This window comes from Carlito syrichta, unplaced genomic scaffold (genome assembly GCF_000164805.1).
Source record: "Carlito syrichta isolate Samal-C Ts95f unplaced genomic scaffold, Tarsius_syrichta-2.0.1 Scaffold302880, whole genome shotgun sequence".
Classification (NCBI taxonomy): domain Eukaryota; kingdom Metazoa; phylum Chordata; class Mammalia; order Primates; family Tarsiidae; genus Carlito; species Carlito syrichta.
Genome location: NW_007246976.1, coordinates 1,068,795 through 1,075,871, shown reverse-complemented (window position 1 = coordinate 1,075,871; position 7,077 = coordinate 1,068,795). Strand labels below are relative to the sequence as shown.

Here is a 7,077-nt window from a genome sequence, read left to right as displayed (position 1 = left end):
AGAATTAACATCTTTAAGATGTCCATCCTACCAAAGGCAATCTACAGATTCAATGCTATACCCATAAAATTTCCAGCATCATTCTTCTCAGACCTGGAAATAACAATAAAGCAATTCGTGATTATTTATGGAAACATAAATAATCACGAATAGCCAAAACTACCCTTAGAAAAAGAAACAAAGCAGGAGGTATCACACTTCCAGACTTTAAACCTTACCATAAGGCAACAATAATCAAAACAACCTGGTATTGTTACAAGAACAAGCAAATAGACCAATGGAGCAGAATAGAGATTCCAGAAGCAAAACCTTAATTTCTCAACCAATTCATCTTCGACAATGCTTCCAACAGCAACCACTGAGGAGAGGTGAACCTATTCAGTAAATGGTACTGGGAAAACTGACTGATCACATGCAGAAAAATGAATCAGGATCACTTCCTATCATCATACACAAATATCATCAACTCCAAATGGATCAAAGACCGAAATATAAAACCCCAACCTTTAGAATCTTAGAAAATGCAGGAGACACCCTTACAGAAATCAGAATAGGCAACCAATTCCTGATCAAAACCCCAGAAGTCCATGCCATAAGAGATAAGGTAGACAAGTGGTACCTCATCAAACTGAAATGCTTCTGCATAGCAAAAGAAACCATCAAGAGAGTGGGGAGACAGTCCACAGAATGGGAAAAAATATTTGCCAACTGCATATTAAACAAAGGCCTAACATCCAGGATCTACAACGAACTCAAACATGCTGAAAGGAAAAAACCAAACAGCCCCATTAAAAAGGGGACAAAAGACATGAATAGACATGTCTCAAAAGAAGAAATATAAGCAGCCAACAGACACATGAAAAAATGCTCAGCTTCACTAATCATCAGAGAAAAGCAAATCAAAACCACATTTAGATACCACCTAACCCCAGTAAGAATGGCCATCATTAATAAAACAAAAAACAACAAATGCTAGTGAGGATGTGGAGAAAAGGGAACCCTTCTACATGGCTGATGGGAATGCAAACTAGTTTCTATCTCTATGGAAAACAGTGTGGCGATTCTTTTCTGTTTTGTTTTGTTTTGTTTTGTTGGAGTCTCACTCTGTTGCCCAGACTGGAGTGCAGTGGCCGCTCCCAGTCACTACAACCTCAACCTGCTGGGCTCTGGCGATCCTTCCGCCTCAGCCGTCCGAGTAGCCGGAATTACAGGCGTGCACTACCATGCCCGGTTAATTTTTTGATTTTATTGTAGAGATGAGGTCTTGCCTGCTCAGGCGGGTTTCAAACCCACGGGCTCAGGCAATTCACTCACCTAAGCCTCCCAAAGGCGTGGGATTACAGGCTGAGCCACCGAGCCCGGCTGGGCAATTCTTAAAAGAACTAGAAATTTGCCTTCCATATGACCCAGCAATCCCCCCTCTGGGAATATACCTGGAGGAACTTAAATCACTCTACGAAAAAGATACTTGCACATGCATGTTTATTGCAGCACTGTTTACATAGCAAAAATGTGGAACCAATCATGTTGCCCATTAAAACTGGACTGGATAAAAAAAAATGTGGTACACATGTACGATGGACTATTATACAGTTGTAAAGAAGAACAAAAGTATAGACTTCATAGCAACTTGGATAGATTTAGAATCTATAATTCTCAGTGATTTATCACAGAAACAAAGAACTGAGTACCACAGTTCTCACTCATAAACAGACCCTGAACATTTGCTATAATTCTACAAGAAAGGAGTTGGCAGTAACTGGAAACTGCCAGAGGAACGGGGGAGGATGCATAACATTAATAAGGATATTTGATCTCGAACCAGGCAAAGTGGGGTCCACCTTTACCTGTGTGATGAGAAACTTTACCTGTATGATAATCACTTGTACATCTAATACTGAATTGTACCCCACATCTTTAAAATAAAATACATTTTTTAAAAAGATATCCCCTTATTGGTCCTGTGACAATGAGAGGATTAGTATCCTTTGAGGCAAAAACTGATGCTGTGGTCTGAATGTCTGTGACCCTCCCAAATTCATATGTTGACATTCTAACCCCCAAGGTGATTGATATTAGGAGATGCCCTTTGGAAGATGATTTGGTGTCAAGAGGGTGGAGATTAGCACCCTTATAAAAGGGGTCTGAAAGAGAGCCCTTCCACCATGTGAGGTTGGAATGAGGAGACAGCTGTCTTTAAGAAAGTGGGTCCTCACCAGGAACCACATCTACTGATGCTTTAAGGTTGGACTTCTTAGCTTTCAGAATTGTGGGGGAAAATAGTCATTGTTTATAAGCCGCCAGTTTTTTGTATTTTGTTACAGCAGCTGAAACACACTAAGTCACTTGGGTTCCAGTCTTATCTGTACCATTTATGTTTAGGTATTCTGAGGTACCTCCCTTATTCTATTGCTGCTCAGGTTCCTCATCTGCAGAATGGGGGTAATGCTATCCTTAACTTATGTAATGGAGCATGTTGGGGGAATAAAATAATGTTCCTAAAGGTTACTCTGAAATATAAAGTATTATAACAATATTATATAAATTCAGGTCAGAAGGCCTCTAGAGGAATGTAAATGCAATCCAAAATTACCAAGGCATGAAGATAAATTTTGGTTCATAAGATGGAATAGCTGAGTCCATGGAATACCATCCAGAGCTGAGTTTTGATAAAGTGAAAAACGATTTAGAATATGAGGTCTGTTAAGAAGAATATCACAGTAAGCCTATTAGTTTCCTAGAGCTGCCGTAAAAAATTACCATAAACCAGAGTAGAAAAATGTACTCTCTCACAGTTCTGAAAGCCAAAAGTCAAAAATCAAGGTGTTGGCAAACTCATGTTCTTTAGAAAAAACTTAAACCATATTTGCTCTGTTCTTATACCACAACAGTCACCAATATAGAAGATTTATGTGACTAAATGTTGGGGGGGGTTCCTCCCCACCAGACAAGCAATCAATTTTGCAGTGGATATCACCTGACTTCTCCCCAATTCAATCCTAACACTGTCTACCTAGAGATAGTAACAGATCCCACAGGTTGGGGGATCAGTTCCCCAAACTGCTCTTCCCTCCCTTAGACACCTGTTGCAAGTCCAGGTCTCTAGAATTTCTGACCTACTGGCTTCAAGCTGGTGTTCCCATGACACCTTCTATGGGTTTGACTAGTTTTCAAGAGTAGCTTAGAACTCAAGGAAATACTTCACATTTACCAGCTTATTTTTTAAAAAATTGCAAAGGATACAGATGAAGAAATGCGTAGGACAAGGTATGGGGGAAGAGGTGAGGAGCTTCCATGTCCTCCCTGGGATAATCCACCCTGCACTTATTCAACTATCTGGAAGTTCCATTAATTCTGTCCTTTTGGATTGTTAGGGAGACTTAATTACGTAGGCATGATTGAAGCACGGACAACTGTGTTGAAATGTGATTGGACAGAAAGGATATGATCTAAACTCAGCAAGGTTTGTTCAGTTTACTCTTGGTCTGTCTGTGCACTTTCCTTCCTCCGGGTCATGAGGTAGGTGAAAGGAGGGTAGGAGAAGATCAAGAGAGAGAGACTCTGTTTTCTGAGGCCTGCTTCCGAGGCCTAAAGTACCCCCACATTATAACAAAGGACTACAACAAAGGCTGTAAGAACTATGTGCCGAGCGTGGGTGCCGCCCGAGACGGTGGGGCCGCGGTTGACGCCCCCTCAGAAGCCACCATGTTGGTGATACCCCCCGGACCGAGCAAGGAGGAGAAGGAGGCTCTGCAGAAGAAACTCAACAAACTCAAGAAAAAGAAAAAGGACGTTGCTGGCGCTGAAGAAGCAAAGGAGCAGCAGCCAAGGCGGTGTCGAACGCTCACTGTCAGAGCAGCCTGTGGTGGACACAGTCGCGGCAACAGAGCAGGCAAAGCAGCTGGGGAAGTCAGGCGTTGTCAGTGCCATCAAGGCTGAGACCGAGAACTCAGCCTTCAAGTGTTCTCGCACCCTAGAGAGAAAGTTGAAGGACCCTAAGAAGGGACCAGTCCCACTCTCCAGCCTTTCCGGAGGAGCATATCTGCGGCTGACGACCTGCAGAGGCTGACGACCTGACGTCCCCAGAGGAAATCTCTGTTTGAGAGCTGCGTGTCTTCTAGGGATCGGATTCGAGAACTGGGACCAGATGGAGGATGGAGAAGAGACGGGGGCGGGGGCGGGTGATGACCCCCCTCGAAGCTTTGACAGGTGCTATGAAGAACACAGTGGTGCCCGTTTCTCAGCCTTCCCTCCCCGAAGCTGCAGCAGAGACCGCAGTCATGGGAGGAACCAGGACGGCGACCGAGATTGCGAGCGGGACCGGACCGAGATCGGGACCCGAGATCGGGACCGGCACCGTGACCGAGATCGAGATCGAGATCGCGACCGAGACCGAGAGGGAGATCGAGAGGCCCTTTTCGCGGGTCAGACTCACTTCCTGAACGCCAGACCCCTCGGAAGGGGAATACTCTCTGCGTGTACGGAGAAGACGTGACGCCCACCCTCCTCCGTGGGGCCTTCTCTCCCTTTGGAAATATCATTGACCTCTCCATGCACCCACCTGGAAACTGTGCCTTTGTTCCCTGTGAAAAGATGGAATCAGCAGGTCAGGCTGTTGCTGAGCTCAATGGGACCCAAGTGGAGGCTGTAACAGCTCAAAGTCAACATAGCCCACAAGCAGCCCACGCTGGACTCTGCTACTGGCAAGTCTGTCCGGGGCTCCCTCGCTGTCCACAACAGCTCTAAGGGTTACCACCGGGATGAGAGGACCCAGATTGTCTACAGGGATGACATCTGACATCTACAAGGAAAACCTTGTGGATCACTTCTAGGGAATGGAGCTAGATTCCTTGTGCCCCATATGCCCTAGTGCTGGTCTCAGTAAAACACTGAGGTGGAAGCTCAAAAAAAAAACAAACAAAACAAACAAAAAAACTTATGAACCAGGAAATGTGGATACACACACATACACACATGCACGCAGATATATATATATATATGCACACATGCTATCTTTGAAGGTTCTAGAAGAGAATCCTTCCTTGCCTCTTCTAGCTTCTGGTGGTCAGGCTTGTGTCTTCATAATACCTGGCCTCTGTCTTCACATGTCTTTTCCTCTTCCCCTTGTGTCTCTCCTCTTAAGAGGACACTTGTTAAATTTGGGGCCCACCAGGATAAGCCAAGATGAGTTCCTTAACTTAATTACATCTGCAAATTCTTTAAAAAAAAAAAGAAAAGAAGGTCATATTCACGAGTTCTGGGGATTAGGATGTAGATATATTATTATATTCACCAATAATATTATATACATATATATTATTATAAGGTCACCATTCAATCCACTAAAGGGGGTTACTGGCAGTAAAGAACAGTTTGAAAACAAGATACTCATAGGAAAGTTACTCAAATAACTGGAGCAGGGATTGGCTAAGGAGAGAGAAGCGTCCATGTTTGTATTTGGCTACCACCCATTCAGAATCAAAGAATCAGTTCTCAAATACTTTTTCTTCTAGAAAACTCAAGCTCCTGCTCTTGATCTTGCTCCCTCTCAAAATAAAAAAACCCCAAGAAGCTATTCTACCTCTACCCTAATTGTCTGGTTTAGGGTAGCCATTGATATAAATTTTTCTTCTTTTCTGAACTATAGAATTGTGGATGCCAGAGTTGAAATGACCATTGAAATAATTCAAGTCAACTTTATCCTTTGAAATTCTAGTGTTATTTTCAAAGTCACACAGTGCGCAATAAGACGACACCCTGGAATCCAGATTCTTGAACTGGAGCACGTCTGTCTCCGTTGCTTGCTTTTTTTGTTGTCAATTCTTCCTTCCATCCTCCTGCTCTCTTGCTTCAGGTAGAGAAGGTTGAATTGACAGTATAACACTCTATGAAGGAACGTTGTCCCCAAACCTTCTCTAATCTCTAATTCTTAACTCTTATATCACTGATATAGAAGAGGGGATTAAAAAGTCTGCAACCATTTTTCAACTACCTCTTTGTAAGTATTTTTTCTGTTATAGATCTCCTTTGAGACATAATTTTTTTCTTTGGCCTCAGTTAAGATTTACATTTTCACATTGTGTTATAAATTCTATCATAGATGTATATAACGGATGCTATGGGAACACACTAGAAGTAAACTTAACTTAGCCTTTCTGGGTTCAGGGAAGGTTGGATGTGACCATGAGCTTTACTAAGTGTAATTTTGAATTCTGAGATGTTATCCATGTGAATGAGGACACTGGGGTGTGTGGTGAGGCAGCAGTGATGAAAGAGGGAGGAAAGGCATTTTGAGCAAATGAAGAAACCTTTGTAAAGTTCTAGACTGAGAGAGGACACTGTGTCTTTTTGGAACTTGCATTAGAGTTTCCAAAGGATGGAGAGTGCAGAGGTGCAGGGGTATGTGTGTAGGGGGTCATGGAATGGGGCAAGGTAAGAGGAATTGAGGCAAAATGTGAGGTAAAAGCAGTAGGTAAAGGGTAAATCATAAGGGGCCATGTAGGTCGGGCTAAAATTTTTGAGTTTATCCTGAAAGCATTGGGAAACTTGCGCAATGAAAGAGTCATACTTACATTCTAGAATAATTTATCTGGCTTTATGTAATGTAATGAGAGGATTCAAGATGGCAAAATAAAAAGGGAAAGGCTGTTTAAGTTTAATTGTGGCCACAGTAACAACTAAAATTGTTTATATCAGGTACTATTCTAATCGCTTTACTTTTGTTATCCCATGTAATCTTCGCAAGAGCTCCTCAAGATAGGTACTATTATTATTCCCATCTTACAGATGAGAAAAATGAGGCACAGATGAACATGAGGACTCTGACTGTCATATAGAAAAATGGATTACATGGGGCCTGCAAGTGGATATAGGGAGATAAATTAGGATTTTCAAAAAAATCCAGGCAAGAGATAATGGTAGATTGAACTAGAGATAGGAGAATGAAAATGGAGCGCAATTAACACATTTGAAAGATTTTGAGATTTCTTAATGGACTAAATGTTGGGGAATGAAAGAGCCAAGAATTATTCTGAGGGCACTGGATTCAATAGAACGATGGAATGTGGTCCCATTTTG

The 7,077-nt window shown here is 42.5% G+C and overlaps 1 pseudogene; it reads left to right on the top strand.

Annotated features, from left to right (window-relative positions):
• The first annotated feature begins 3,705 nt into the window (after positions 1 to 3,705).
• On the top strand, positions 3,706 to 4,832 carry LOC103259559 (annotated as a pseudogene).
• Positions 4,833 to 7,077: the final 2,245 nt, after the last annotated feature.